General features: G+C 36.9%; 1 protein-coding gene and 1 pseudogene across 6 annotated transcripts in view; one reads left to right on the top strand and one right to left on the bottom strand.

The window, feature by feature from the left end:
- Window positions 1–12241, bottom strand: part of LOC123797656 (small ribosomal subunit protein uS2-like) — a 54389-nt pseudogene extending 42148 nt beyond the window's left edge. Inside the window, exon 1 of the transcript XR_015725659.1 lies at window positions 12069–12241. The product of XR_015725659.1 is annotated as a small ribosomal subunit protein uS2-like (transcript). The remainder of the gene's footprint in view (window positions 1–12068) is intronic.
- A 165-nt stretch (window positions 12242–12406) lies between these two features.
- Window positions 12407–16237, top strand: part of WWP1 (WW domain containing E3 ubiquitin protein ligase 1) — a 113773-nt gene continuing 109942 nt past the window's right edge. For 4 of the 5 annotated variants that reach the window (XM_045806025.2, XM_045806023.2, XM_045806021.2 and 1 more), the window contains exon 1: window positions 12408–12639. The gene's annotated coding sequence lies outside the window, so the exon portion shown is untranslated. Of the gene's footprint in view, window positions 12640–16237 lie in introns of all 5 variants that reach the window. The other variant, XM_087864772.1, reaches the window with a different exon arrangement.

Here is a 16237-nt window from a genome sequence, read left to right as displayed (position 1 = left end):
GAAAAGGCCAGCCACATGGGATGAGATGTATATAAAGCAGAAGTTAATTAGAAGCTGATTCACAAAGCCATAAGAGACCATGTGAATATATTCTCTTGGAGATTCAGAGAATTTGTAAGAGGGAGATTGGACTTCTCATAGGATGTTAACTAAGGGGTTGGAGGCAATTTTATTTACATGTCAAAGGGTAAGCCAAACTTAACTGACAACTGGGTTAACTAGTACATGTAGTAATTCAGCCTGTGATAATAATAATAATTTTTAAAGGCAGCTTTATGAATCAGTGGGAAAAGAAAGCATAAATGAAGGAAAGAACCCACCTTTTATTATAGGTTTAGCTAGGGAAGGATAAAGTCTTACCTTAGAGTTTAATCAGACAATAATTTGTATAGTCAAGGGATCATCATTAAGAGTTACACGGCTTAGGACCTACTCTATGCTAGGCTCTGTCTCAGGCACTGGGGATACAGTAGTGAACATAGTAGATGAAACAGCTGCTCTTAAAAACTTTTCATTCTAGAGGATGGAGACAGCCATTTTTAAAGTGAGGGGCATACATCTTAGTGATGCGCTATCTTTAGTATGCTGAAAAATATACTTTGAACACAGAGAAAATGAATGAAGAGAACATACATGGTCAGCAAATTACATGAGAAACTACCTCAAGGTAGCAAGGAAGATGACCTTGAAATTATGGAGTAATTAATTTGTGTTTTAGAACAAGGCTCAGCAAACCTATCCTGCAAAGGGCTAGTTAATAAATATTTTAGGCTTTGTATATCATATAGTCTATGTTGCAACTACTCAACTCTGCTATTGTAGCTCAAAAGTAGCCACAGACAATACAAAAGCAAATGAGCATATGCCTATCTTGACATAGAAGTTTACTTACAAAAATGGGTGTCAGTTTGCAGGCCATGGTTTACCAACCCCTCCTCTAGAGTTAGGCTGCCTGTACTCAAGTTTGACTTCACCCGTTACTGGATAAAAGACTGCACAAATTACCCAAATTCTCTAAGGTTCATACTTTATAAGAGGAAAATGAGATAATACATATACAGTGGTTTTTTTGTTTGTTTTTTTTTTTACACTTCCAGGCTCATAATAAATTCTCAAAAAGAGTTAGTCACTATTACTAAACTAATGTTTTAGTTATTTATTTATAGGCTCCGATAATAAATTTTGTCCTTGATGAGTGCATATGTGCATACTTGTGTTTGTATGTGTATGTATGCATGCATGGAAATGTATGTTTGTGTGAGACTGACCTAATATCCATGTTCTGGATTATAAAAAGATTTAAGTGTAAATCACACTGGTGAAATAGTCACCAAAAGTGAAGGTATTGGAGTTTTCATGGCCACAGTAGACTGAGTGTCAAGTCACCCCACCTCCTGAGACAATTCTACTAGACTTGGAGGACCAAAAACTAACATGAATGGAACTTCTGGGGCCCCAGAACATTCCTCTAGACTGAATAATTTATGCTTGGAAATTGTACTGCTTCAGGAGTAGTAGTAGGGAACGACTGAATGGATATTAAGGTGAAATTAACTCCCTGAATTGAAGAGACAGAAAATATAGTTTGGGAAGATCACTGGATTTTATGGAGTGGAGAACTGGAGAGGAGAAAACAACATGAAGAAAAAATATTGAATCTTACATGGTGCCTCCTTGAGACTGCTATTGAATACAACTGACACATGCATAAGGGGAAATTCTTCAAGGCTGGACAAAATAATGGACCAGGGAGCTATAATAATTCGCAAAGTTCACAAACAGCTCGGAGATGTTTGAGTCTGGCCAGCCAGATTCTATGACCCTTATTGAATACCCAGAGTATAGTCTACTCTAAATCAGCTCACTATAAAAAGCTTAAAAACAAGACTCAAAAGAATCTAGCTGATTATCAAGTAACTTAGTTAATATGACAAAGTTTTGAAATTAAGCATTTTTAAAAAACAAACCAGCACTCAGCAAGCACACACTGACTGTCCAGCAGGCAGTAAAAAATTACTAGACATGCAAAGATACACAAACATGTTTCTCACACCAGAAGAATAATCTGTCAATAGAAAAAAAAAACCTGTGAAATAATATAAATGATAGAATTAGCAGATAGGAATGATAATAGAGTTATTATAAACATGTTCAAGAATTTAAAGGAAAAATAAATATAATGAAGACAAAGAAGATATTTTTTAAAATACCAAATGTATTATCTAGGGTTGAAAAACAAAATATCTGAAATAAGAAATTTACTAGATGGTCTTAACAGATTAGGTACAACAAAAGAAAAGATAAGTAAAATTCAAACAGAGCAATAGAAACCATTCAAACTGAAGTGCAAACAGAAAAAAAGTCTCTAAAAACAAATTAAAATATCAACAACAAAAACAGAGCCTCAGGGACCTATGTAGAAAAAAAAACCCTAAACAGTAATAATGTAATATATGTTATATATGTTTAATTACAATATGCATAATTGGAGTCCCAGAAGGAAGAGGGATAAACAGGAGGTAGGAAAAAAGCATTTGAAAAAATAACAGCCCAAACTTTTCTAAATATAATAAAACATATAAACCCACAAATCCAAGAAGCTCAATGAATCTCATGGAGAATAAATCACATAAAGACATGTACTAATCAAATTGCTCAAAACTATTGATAAAAAAGAATTTTAAAGGGAACAATAACAACAAAAAAGGAGCAAAAAACCTCCAACAACAACGAAAAGGTGTATCACTACAGAGAAGCAAAAATTTTAAATTATTTCAGACTTACCAGAAACTGCAGGCTAAAGGACAAAGTACAACATCTTTAAAGAATCAAAGGAAAAAAAACAAAGTAGAATTCTTTACCTAGCAAAAAAATTCCTTAAAAAATGAAAGTGAAATAAAACTTTTTTGGATAAATAAAATCTGAGATAATTATTATCAGTCAAACTTTACTACAAGAAATATAAAAGGAAGACCTTCAGGCTGAAGGGAATTGAAATCAACTTGTAATCCGGATCCACACAAGAAATGAATATCATTGGAAACATATATATGTGGGTAAATATAAAATGCTTTTTATCTTTTAAAAGAATGATTCTTTAAAGTAAAAATGCTAATAATGTATTATAGAAGATATAATGTGTAGAACTTATGACAAGAGCACTAAGAAAAAGAAGGGAGAAGTTAAAGTACACTGCTTTAAGTTTCTTACATTAAATATGAAGTGGTATAATATTATTTGGAATTAGATTGTGTAAGTTAAAGATGCATTTTATAAGCCTTAAAACAAATACTAAAAAACTACTAAGAGCTATAGCTAATAAGTCAGTAGTGGAGATAAAATAGAACATTAAAAAATGCTCATCTAGGGGCACCTGGGTGGAGCAGTCGGTTAAGCGTCTGACTTTCGGTTTCAGCTGGCATCATGATCTCATGGTCATGGAATCAAGCCCCACATGGGGTTCTGTGCTTGGTGCAGGGTCTACTTGGGATTCTCTCTCCCTCTCCATCTGCCCCTTCCGCTAGTGTCTCTCTCTCTAAAATGAATAAATAAATCTTAAAAAAAAATACTCATCTAATCTATTGCAATGCAGGAAAAAAAAAGAAAAAGAAGCAAGACGAGATGGTACAAAAATAAAAGAAGTTTTAAAAGACAAATAAATGTAAAGCTAATTGTATCAACAATCATAAAATTTAAATGGTCTAAACATTCCAATTAAAAGGCAGAGATTGTCCTGACTGGATAAAAAAATCAAGGTTCAACTAATGATGTCTACAACAAAACTACTTTGAAATATAAAGATACAGATACATTAAAGGTAAAATATGGAAAAAGATACTACACAGACACTAATCATAAGAAACCTGAAGTGGATAAATTAAGATTATTATTAATTCAAAACAAATAAGACTAACAAATTATGAGGGAAATTTTGTAAGATAAAGAAGATAAAACAATCCTAAATGTATGTACACCTAATAATAGACCTTTAAAATACATAAATAACTAACAGAACACAAAGGTAAAAATGGTGCATTCACAATTACAGTGAGAGACTTCAATATTCCTCTTAGTAATTGATAGAGCAAGTAGGTGAAATTCACTAAAGCTATAGAAGGCTTGAAAAATATTATCATTCAACTTGACCTAATAACCATCTATGGAACAATTTTCATTTTCCCCCACAACAGCAGAAAATATACTATTTACGTGCAAATGAAAAAGTCACCAAGAAGCCTGGGGATAAAACAAATATCAATAATTTAAAAAGATGGAAATAATAGAGCATGTTCTCTGACCATCATGGAATTAAATTAGAAAACAATGACAAAAAGATATCTGGTAAGTTCCTAAATATTTGAAAGTTAGGCAACATACCTCCTAATACTTCATGGGTCAAACAAGGAATCACATAAAATATCAGAAAATATGTAGGACTAACAAAAATAAAATATATCAAAATTTGGGGGATTAAGCTAAAGCAATGCTTAGAAGGAAATTTATGCCCTAAATGCTTATGCTAGAAAAAAAGTAAGGTCCCATGGTGCCTGGCTGGCTTAGTCAGAGGAGCATGCAACACTTGATTTCAGGGTTGTGAGTTTGGCCTTATGTTGGGGGTAGAGATTACTAAAAAAATAAACAAAAACTTAAAAAAAAAAAAAAGGTAAGTTCCCAAAGAAAGACATATACTTTTTTTTTTTTTAAAGATTTTATTTATTTATGTGACAGAGAGACAGCCAGCGAGAGAGGGAACACAGCAGGGGGGTGGGAGAGGAAGAAACAGGCTCCCAGCGGAGGAGCCTGATGTGGGACTCCATCCCGGAACACCGGGATCACGCCCTGAGCCGAAGGCAGACGCTTAACGACTGCGCTACCCAGGCGCCCCAGAAAAACATATACTTTAAAAGACAGAGCAAATAAGCCCAAAATAAGTCTAAATGTGGCAATAATAAAGATGAAAGCTAAAATAAATGGACAAGAAAATGGACAAATTAATGAAACCAAAGCTTTTGCTTTGAAAAGATCAAACTAAAAGACCTTTAACTAAACTGATGAAGTGAAAAAGAAGACATAAAGTACTAATTTTAGGAATAAAAGATAAGACATCACTACAGTCCTACAAATATTAAAGAATAATAAGGGAATATTATTAACAATTTTAGGTCAGTAAATCTGACAACTTAAATGAAATGGAAAACTATCTTGAAAGACAAATTACCAAGACCAGTACAAGAAGATACGAAAATTTAAATTGCATTTTATCTACAAACAAAATTAAATTCATAATTTAAACTCTCACAAAAAGAAAACTCCTGCCCCAGATAGCTTCACTGGTAAAATCTTTCAAACATTTAAGAAATAAATAATAAAAATCTTACACAATTTCATTCAAAAGTAGATAAGGAGGTTACATTTCCAAGCTTATTTTATTAGGCTAGCCTTACCCTGATAACAAACCCAGACAAAGACATAACAAAAAAACTACACCAATATCCTTAATGAACTTAGGTTCCTTAAAGTCTCTTAAAATTTAGCAAATAGAACCTAGCAATAAGTAAAATGTCTAATACACCATGGTCAAGGTGGTTTATTTCAAGAATGTAAGGTTGTTTAAACATTTGAAAATCAATCAATTTAACCCATCAAATCAAGATGGGTTCATATCAAGATGAATCCATCAAAAGTTCATCTCAACAGATGCTCCCTCCTAAAGCATATGATAAAATTTAACACTCATTCATCATAAGAACTCTCAGCAAACAGGAAAAGAAGGGAACTGCCTCAACCTGGTAAAGGGCATATACAAAAAAATCTATGGATAACATCATACTTAATGGTAAAACACTGAATGATTTCCTTAAAGTCAGGACAAAGGCAAAGATGTCCTTTCTCACCATTTCTGTTCAGCCTGTGCTGGGTGTGCTAGTCAGTGCAATAAAGCAAGAAAGGAAATAAAAGCATACAGAATGAAGAGGAAAAAATAAAACTATTTGCAAAGACATGACTGTGTATGTGGAAACTCTCAAGAAATCTATAAAGTATTAGTAGAACTAATAAATTCATTAGCAAAGTCTCAGAGTTCAAGGCCAATATTCAAAATCAATTTAAATATACTATGAATGAGACATTAGAAAATGAAATTAAAAGTTAACAGTTATAATAGCATCAAAAGCATGAAATACTTAAGGATAAGTATATGCAATACCAATACTATAAAAAATACTAAATATTGCTAAGAGAATTTAGAAGCCATCTACACAAACTGAGATCTATGCCTGGGGATTGGAAGATTAAATATTGTTAAGAGGCAATTCTTCCTAAATTGATCTATGTATTCATAATCCCAAGGAAACTCCTCAAGGTATGTTTTAAGAAAAAATTATTGAGTTAATCCTAACATTAGGATTTATGTCCTACTTTATGTCTTCTTTTTCATTTCATCAGTTTAGTTAAAGGTCTTTCAGTTTGATCTCTTCAAAGCAAACGCTTTGGTTTCATTATTTGTCCATTTTCTGTTTCATTTATTTTAGCTTTCATCTTTATTATTGCCACATTTAGACTTATTTTGCGCTTATTTGCTCTGTATTTTAAAGTGTACATTTTTCTTTGGGAACTTACCTTTTTTTTTTAAGTTTTTATTTATTTTTCTAGTAGTCTCTACCCCCAACATGAGGCTCAAAGGATTCTCTAATGAAGAACCTGGAAGAGTCAAAATTATTGTGAGAAAAAAAGAACAAAAGTGGAATATTTATACTTCCTGATTTTCAAGACTTTCTAAAAATTACAATTAATCAATATAGTGTGAAATTTGCGTAAAGACAGACATATAATTAAATGAAATGGAGTAGAGAGTCCTGAGATAGACATTGAAATTTTACTAAAATTGCCAAAGTAGTTCAATGGGGAAAGAATTATCTTTTTAATAAACGGTGTTGAAACAACTGTGTATCTATTTGGAAAAAAATAAACATTGACTCTTTTCTCACACCATATGCAAAGACTGATTTTAAATGTATTATAGACCCAAATATAAAAGCTAAAATTATAAAATTCAAGAAGAAATATTAAAAAAATCTTCATTATTCTGGAGCAGGTAAAATTTCTTAAAGATGTTACAGAAAACATAAGCCACAAAACAAACAATTGGTAAATTGAACTTCATCAAAATCTTCTGTTCTTTAAAAGACATTGTTAACAAAATGAAAATGCAAGTTTATCTGTTTCTGTGTAAAAAAATTCTTCAAAACATAGTGGCTGAAAAACAAAAATAAACCATTATCTCTCACAGTGTTTGTGGATCAAGAATCTGTGACTTGTGTGGCTGGCCATTTCTGGCTTGGAGTGTCACATGAGATTGCAGTCATCTGAAATCTTGTCAGAGGCTGGAGGAGCCACTTTCAAGGTGCAGCCCATAGCTGGCAAGTTGTGTTAGCTGTTTATCAACGGGCCTTAGTTTCTCTTTGTGCGAGTCTTTCAAAATACTGGTTTTCTCTAAAACAAGCACTCAAGGAGGGCAAGATTGATGCTGCAATCTCTTTTATAACCTAGCCTCAGAAGTTACATACCATCACGTCCAAAATTTCCTCTTGGTCACCCAGGTCAGTTATATAGAGGAGGGGGCTCTACAAGAGTACTGATACCAGGAGGCCATGATCAATGGGGTTCATCTTGGATAGACATATAGTTTATATATGTTTATATATATAGTTTGACCACCAAACTAAATCACATTCTGGAAAAAAAGATTTTACACATATATATCTCATGAAGGATTGGTATATAGAATTATATATAGAATAGACAAAAACAATATGAAATGGGGAAAAGATCTGAACAGATACCTCACAAGAGAAAATATACAAATGGTCCATAAGTAAATGAAAAAATGCTAAACATCATTAGTTCTCAGGGAAATACAAGAGAAAACACAATGTCTTACCAATACACATCCACTAGAATGGCTAAGAGCAGGAAGGACTAACATTTCCAAGTGTTAGGAAATGGAACAACCGGAACATACATTGCTGGTAGGAATGTGAAATGGTACAACTACTTTGGAAAGCAGGTTGGCAATTTCTTATAAGGTTAAATAGAACAAACATTTAAAAAATTTGGCAAATCCATGCAATAGAATAGTAGTGAACAGTAAAGAAGGAACATTGCTACACACAACAATAGGAACAAATCTCTAAAACATGCTTAACTACAGAAGCCAGACACAAAAAAGCACACAGTAAATGATTCCATTTATACCAAGTCCTTGAAAAAGTAAAATTATTATCCAGTGGTAGAAAGCAGAAAGCCAGGGATAAAACAAGGCAAAGCAGCACCCAAATGAACAAAGGATATGAAGCAAACCCACCTTTTTCATAAGTACATGTGAAAGAGGGAAATTCTAAGGTGCAGGGAAAACAAATTAGCGTGAGGTTCCTCACTTTCGGCACTATATTGCCATTTGTGCCATTTGGCACGGTATTTGCCATAATTCTTCATTACTGCAGGGATATGTGTGTGTACTATCTTGTGCACTGGTTTCTACCCACAAGACGGCAATGGAAATCTCTCCCCCTACCTCCCCATCAGTTGTGACAATCAAAAATATCTTACAACATTGCCAAATGTCCCCTGGGATGCAAAATTGTCCCCAGTTGAAAACCGCTGACTTAGTGTATTTGTTATCTATTGCTGCGTAACAAATGATCCCCCAAATTTGGTGACTCAAAACAAAAACATTTATTATCTCATAGTTACTATGGGTCAGATATTTGAGAGTGACTTAGTTGGAGGGTCTGGTTCAACTTTTCTAATGTGGTTGAAATCAAAATGTCTGCATCATCTAAATGCCTGACTGGGGCTGGAGAAACTGCTTCCAAGATGGCTCAATCACATGGAGATTGGCAGGAGGCTCAGATCCTTGCTGTTATTTGGCAGGATATTCTATTCCTTGTCATGTGGGCATCTGATAAAGTTACCTGACATGTCCTCATGACATGGTAACTGCCTTCCCCAGAGCAAGTGATCTGAGAGAGAGTAGGGAGGAGCCACAATACCTTTTTAATACCTTCTCTTGGAAGTGACAGCCTGTCATATCTGCTGTATTGTATCCATTAGAAGCAAGTCACTAAGTACAACTCACATTCACTTGGGAGGGAATTAGTCTCTACTTTTTAAAGGAAGGATTATGAACAAATTTATGGGCATATTTTAAAATCATCATAGTTGGAGAAGGATTCTTCAACAAACAAGCTGGGGAAGATCACAGACTATTTAGAGAAAATAAAAAATAGATCACCATTCCAAAATAAATTTGAAAGGATTACATTATTTAATGAAACAAAGTGAAATTACCAAACAAATAGAAAAAAATAAAGACAGATAATGATATGATCTCAGGATGGGAAAGGACTTGTGAAGCATAAAATAATAGAAAATAAACAAAAAATGGAAAAGGCCAATCATTTCACTTGGGATCAATATCTATATTATATATAAGTAACATTTTTTGTGAATACCCCAATAAGAAAATGAGCAATGGACTAACAGTAGGATAACATACTTGCACATATGAAAATATACCATGACAACCTGGACACCATAAAGGAGGACAATCATATATTCTCAAACAGTGCTGTAGGAAAATTGATAATAACAATATAGCAACAGTAATTTATTATGTGCCACATAATTCTAAATATTTTATTTGTAGTAATTCATTTGCTTTTCGCTATATCATGTAGTAGCATTATACCAATTTTCTGGTTGAGTCACTGTCAGATTAAGGAATTTGGCCAAATCTCATAATTTGTAGGTGGTAGCAAAATTGACTTATCTAATTGTCAGTAGGCACAGTGCCTCAGGTTTACCATACTTTTAGGGCCCATAAGAATGTTTTAATTTCTTTTAAAATCAGAAGGGAATGGGTGAAGAAAATGTTTTCCTGTATATTAATATGTTTGTCTTTATATCAATGCAGTTATAAATATAATTTTTTAAAAAGATTTTATTTATTTATTTGACAGAGATAGAGACAGCCAGCGAGAGAGGGAACACAGGCAGAGGGAGTGGGAGAGGAAGAAGCAGGCTCATAGCAGAGGAGCCTGATGTGGGGCTTGATCCCATAACGCAGGGATCACGCCCTGAGCAGTAGGCAGATGCTTAACCGCTGTGCCACCCAGGCGTCCCTATAAATATAATTTTTGATATTATTTTATGGAGGAAGAGGCCTACAAAGGTAAAGTCATCTGGGACCCAGGAAAGCCTGAATGTGGCCTTCCTGGGTGGCAGAGCTGCATTTTGATCCTAGGCAATGTGACACCTAAGCCTTCGTTCTTTTTGGAAGGCAACTTGCCAATATGTTTCAAAAGGGCTAAAATTATTTACTCCTCTGATTACTTTTAAGGATTTAAACTAAGACAGTATGTAAGGACACAATGATTTATAAAAAGATATTTATTTATAATAGTATTCATTTGAAACCAAAGAAATATTTAATAATGAAAAGTCGGCTCAATATTGACTGTCAATTTAGGGGCCTAGGTGACTATTAGGAGCTTCGGAATGAAACTGAACTGAGGGGAAACTGAGGACTCAGGAGAGCTGAAAGTGAGCAGGAAGTGGAAGGAGGCCTGTAGGCATTCTGGAGATGGCATGTGGACTTCTGCTGGGTATGTGTGTGTAATATCTGAGAGTACACTTGTAAGCATGTTCTTGAATTCATTTTTAAAGGGAGTGGACAAACAAAACAATGAGGAGATGTTTAGAGGAAACAGTACTCATTAAAACAGAGATCAGTGAACACAATCAGGGAACTCTGAAGACAGTTCTGAACCCTGAACACAGAGGAATTGAGCATGCAAGAGTAAAGAGGCCTTGAAGATCATGTTAATTTTCCTCTTGAAAGCTCTGAAGAGCCAGTGAAAGATTTTAAACAGTGAAGTTACATGCTCAGATGCGTATTTTAGAATAATCACAGTGGATATGGTGTGCCGTCAAACTCTGGTCTGAATTTAGAGTGTAGAAACTGATGGAACGGAGAGGAAGAGAATGTACATTCATTCAAGTAAGAGTTATTTATTTAGGGGTGCCTGGTTGGCTCAGGTTAGGAGTCTGCCTTTGGCTCGGGTCAGGTTCTGGAGTCTTGGGATGAGGCCCGGCATCCAGCTCCCTCTCCCTCTGCTCCCCCCCTCCCATGTTTTTTCTCTCCCTCACTCTGCCTCTCAAATAAATAAATAAAATCTTTTTAAAAAGAGTTATTTATTTAATCTTAGAATTATTCATGCGGTGTTGATGCTGTTCTTAGTACACAATTCTTTCAAAAGCTTAATTAGGATGGAAGAAGAATTAGAAAGGTTTTAAAGTCAAAGAAAAATTTAAGACAGAAAAAAAATAAAACATGATCATGCTGAGGGGGGCACAGGAGGGAGTGGACAGTAAAGAGGTTCGCTTTGGAGAGGAGTAGGGACACAGCCTTTGAGACAGAAGGAAAACTAATAAGCTTGGGTGTGGATGTAGGTAATTTGTGGGGCTTGGTTGAGGCGGTTGGGCTTACATTCTAGAAAGCCATGCTTGACAGCCTTTATCATTTCTGAAGTAGAAGACCAGGTCATCTGGTGTGTCATGTGGTCACCACTGATTTCTATTTGCAGGGTGGCCTTTCTTCAAAAACAACACACAGAACCAACAGTACTTTCAGAGATTAGTTGACTCGTTTGTATAAATGGGGATAATAGACCCTTTCTCCTGGCGTTGCAGTGTGACTTTTTGCACTAACACATGCACTTGCTTAGTATTAATTTTATCATTGTACTTATATAGGAGTAGACGGGCTGAACGTTTTGATTACTAACAAAAATAAAGTGGAAGTCTTCTGGTATGGCCATCTGTTAAATACAATATTTACTCTTGCAATGGGTACTAGGTCAGATACTCAGTTAAGTCAAGGGGTATTTATTAACAGCCTATTTTTGCTGTAAAGCATTCAAAAAAAGAACGCCAGTGCCCTGAGGACTTTACTTGAGGTCATTCACCGGTTCTACCGCGAACCGGAAAGTCAAGTCAGCAGCACCCACCTCCTGTTTAGAAAAGCCTCTTCCCAAATCTCAGCGGCGGCCCCGCCCCTTCCACAGGTTTGGGCCCCGCCCCCCTCTCCCATTGGCTGGCCCTCCACCTCTCCTCGACCGCTCCGAAGACCCGGAGGAGCGGAGTTTTCCAAAAGCATCATCGGGGCGCCCTCGCTGCGCATGCTCGCGGGAAGCCGGATTCCGGGTCCGGAGTTGGTTTTAGGCGGCCGCGGCGCAGCGCACTGTGCGGGGCCAGCGGGGAGGCGCGCGCTCGTGGCGCGGCGCCGACGACGCGAGCACGCAGCGCGCTCCTAAGGAGGGAGGTGTGGGGTCTGCCGGGGGTGGCGCGTGGCCGGGGTGGGGGTGGGGGGAGGGTCGGGTGTCGCCGAGCGCGGCAAGCGGGTTCCAAGTGGCTGCAGGCGGCCTGGGCTGCCGGGGCCGACGCCTGGGTGGCTGCCGCCGCTGCCGCGCCTGCTGTGAGATGGCGATCTTGGGCGCGGAAGGGTGAGGGCGCCCGCCTCTGGAGGAGGCGCCGCTGCTGTGGCCGCCCGTCCGCCGGGAGCCGACAGCTTTGCGCCGGGTAAGGACGCCGCGGCGGGGGGCTGGGGGCGCGGGTGGGGCGGGGGCGCGGGCCCAGAGCCTTCGCGGCGGTGCCGGTATCCCGGCACGGTCCCCCCCAGGGCGGGACCCTCTGAGGGGCCGTCGAGGATAGTCCGCGCAGCCCTGGCTGTCTCCTGCAGCCCAAGGGCCAGGAGTTTTATGGGGTGGGGTCACGGGTCTTGCCCCGAGTTGGCCCTGGCACAGGCCCGAGCTAATGATACTGGAGCGAAGTGTTTTCGTGACTCTGCAGCCGCGGTTCTCAAGCTTCCTTAGCCTTCTCTTAGCGTTCCGTCCACCTTCTCTTCCTTTCCCTAACACCTCTCCAAAAAAACACAAATGTATGGACTTATTGCCCGTGCCCTGACTTTCGCCGCAGTTTCGCCGTCCCAAACCAAGGACTCCCAGCCTTAAAACGTCTTTTTCTGACGTGTTTTTATCACTCCCGGTTCTTTACTGACTCTGCAGTTCCCCCCCCCAACCCCCATTTCCACCTTTGTGACCTGGTAGGTCCCAGTGACCTTGCAGTTTTTACTAGTCCTTATCTCATCTGTGACCTGGCCCTTCTCTTTTCATCTTAAAAAAAAAAAGTTTTAATTTTGTAGTTTGCTCATTGTTTTTACAACCTTTAAATGATCAGTCCTTTCTTTACTCTGTCGTTTGGGGTTGAGCGTCCTTTGCTCCTGTAATTACGTGCAACCTTCCTTACCAAAAATGAGTATCTATTATTTTGACATTCTTACTCTTCCAGGATAAAATATTTTCCAGGGGCTTGATGTGGCTTTCTTTTTCTGCTTGGTAAGTTTTTATCTTTTAGTGTAGCTAATGTTCAAAAAGATTTGAGTGTCTGCTTTTAAAAGCTGCTGGTAATAGTGGAAAAGAGTAATGTCCAAAGTTCGCTTTTTGCCCCCTTTGGTGTTTTTACCTGAAGTGCCTGGTGTACAATGTGTGCGGGTTTCTGAAAGAATTCATCCTTATGTATAAATCCACATTACTGGTCTCACTAAGGCACTGTGTACTATTCAAGCAAAATGCACCTTTAAAAAAAAATAAAGGCATTCTTTTATTCATGTGACTTGTTTTTGGCCTTAAAGTAGGTAAATTAGCTGTGACTGCAAATTATCACTTTTCATAAATTGTATTTTTTAAACTGGAAACTTAGTAGCCAAGTGTTGGGAGCTACTCAAATTGAGAAGTGTTAAGTATGTAGAATAGTTATTTGGTATGTAGTTTATTAAGGTTTTCAAATAGTTCTTCCCTTAAAATGCAGAACTGTTATAAGACATCCAATACCAGAACTTAAAAAGCACTAAGGGTTATGTTTTTTGGAAGCCTGGCATGATAGAGTTTTTCCGCAGATTAGTTCTCTGCCTTCAAAGACATGGTAATCTTTGCTGTTTACCCCACGAAGGCTGAAATTTCTTTTACTTCCTTGCACAATTATTAAGCATCCACTGCATGATTGTGCAAGGTATTTGGAGGAATATAAAGGATTGTATTAGTTTCTCCCTTCCCAGAATAGTTAGGCAGGTAGGACTACAAACAAATGCCTAATTTATCTTTTAATACATAGTTAAGTTTCATATAGGATTCAAATTCAGAAGGGGTAGAGCTCACATCTTATTTGGCAAGGTGAAGTAAGAAGGGTTAAGTCATAGAGCTTCTGGCTTCTGAAATCTTTGTTTTGAAGGATGACTTTTGATAAGCTGAGAAAGGTAATGGAAGCAGAGATAAGGGACTAGAGATTAGAGTACAGAGTTCATACATTTGGGGAGAGGCAAGTATTATATTCGGATGGAACATAAAGTATTTGTACTAACATAAAGGGTGATAAAACTTGAAGTAAAAGTTTGAACCAGTTTATGATTGCTTTTAATGCCAGGCTAATGACCTTGGATTTAATAGGCGTTAGGGGTTTTACAGGTGATTTTTGAGTTGAGAATGAAATGATTAAACTTTTGTTTTCAGAGGATTTATTTGGCAGCAATGTGTAGTGAGAATTAGAGGTAGAAATCTGTAGGTAGAGAGACCTTGATTGTTGTGGTCGTAAGTAATGAGGGTCTGAACTATGGCTGTAATATTAGGAATGGAAAGGAGGAAGGAAGTTGAATGGAGAGAATTTGATGATGAGAGAGAAAATGAAGGAAGTAAAAATAACTGAGATTCTGATCCAGGTTGGAAAAATAATGGTACCATTTTGAGCAATATCTTCGGCAGATATATGTTACTTTACAGCAGTAGTTCTTAACCTTTTGGTGATTACTAATCGTTGGTGAAACTAAAAAAAATCTTGCCTGGGAAATTTCCATATGCACCTGTGCTTTCTGGATATAATTTTAGGGAAATCCATGAGCCCACCTGAACCTCCCTCATAAACGTGTGGGTCAGTGGGTTGGGCCAGGAGCAGCTCTCCGAATTGCTGGAGGCTTTTTAAAACAATAGAATCTTCAAATTCTTCCATTTGCTGATAACCGCTACTGTAGAGACATACCTTATATACACTTAAATACAATATCTCTTTACATTTGTGTTGTGGTGTACGGTTTACAGAGAATTTTGACTATGGTACGTTATTTGCTATTATATAACAAACTAGCCCAAGAAGTTAAATTATTTACCCTAAGTATTACAGTTAGCAAGTGGGTAAAGTGGAATCAGAAGCTGATTGACAATGGTTGTTTTCTTTTTGGTAAGAAGAGGTGTGATTTACCATCAGTTGCATATGGTTAATGACTTTAAGTGACCTCATCAGTAAGATTAAATCCTAGAGGTTCCTTTCAGTTTTTAACACTCTGTGATTCTTGGGTTTTTTGATTTTCATTGGACTTTCTGTACCCTTCTTGTTTTCCATGTGCAGGAGAGCTGATGAGAGGAGACATGAATTGGGTGTGTGGAGAGCAGATAGCAATAACAAACCAATCATTTACTTTTTTATTTCCTTTGTATCTGAGTTTGGGTTTGGTGGGAGGGGGAGAAGTGAAATGAGAAACCTTGAGAATTTTTATCTTTATTCTATTTTCTATATTCATGTATGCTTTACTTAAGAATACTCCTTTCACTTCATTCATGAAGCTTTATCAAGTAAAAATGGAAACTTTACAAAATAGATGAAGTGTAGGGTCCTAGTCACTGCATTTCTTCATTAGATTAGGAACTAACTCTCCCGAGTATGGTTAAAGCATAATTTGATTAGTAAATAATTGACTTTTCTCCACCTATAAGATTATCTGCCTAGTAGGGAACCTGAGCAAGTTATTATTTAGTATCTTTTATAGTTCTAGAAACTTTGATTCCATAATTATTAGAAAGAGACTGGGGTCTTTTTTACTCTTTTTTAAAAATGTGTTGTAATAACAAGTAGTGGAAAAACCAATAAATTGGCCTTTATAATAGTGTTGAAGGAACCAGTTGCTAATACTTAATGGAGGAAAAATGTCTAGCAAAAGCATATACACAGATGATTTTTCTACTCTGTTGACATTAAGAGGAGTATCATATCTTATGTTTGTATAACATTTAACATTTTTCCATAATGGCTATATAGACTTTATCATTTGATTCTCATGACAGCTGAGCAGGTG

Source organism: Ursus americanus, chromosome 9, assembly GCF_024610735.1.
Source record: "Ursus americanus isolate L20-20 chromosome 9, mUrsAme1.1.p, whole genome shotgun sequence".
NCBI lineage: Eukaryota > Metazoa > Chordata > Mammalia > Carnivora > Ursidae > Ursus > Ursus americanus.
This window is presented reverse-complemented; position numbering and strand designations above follow the sequence as displayed.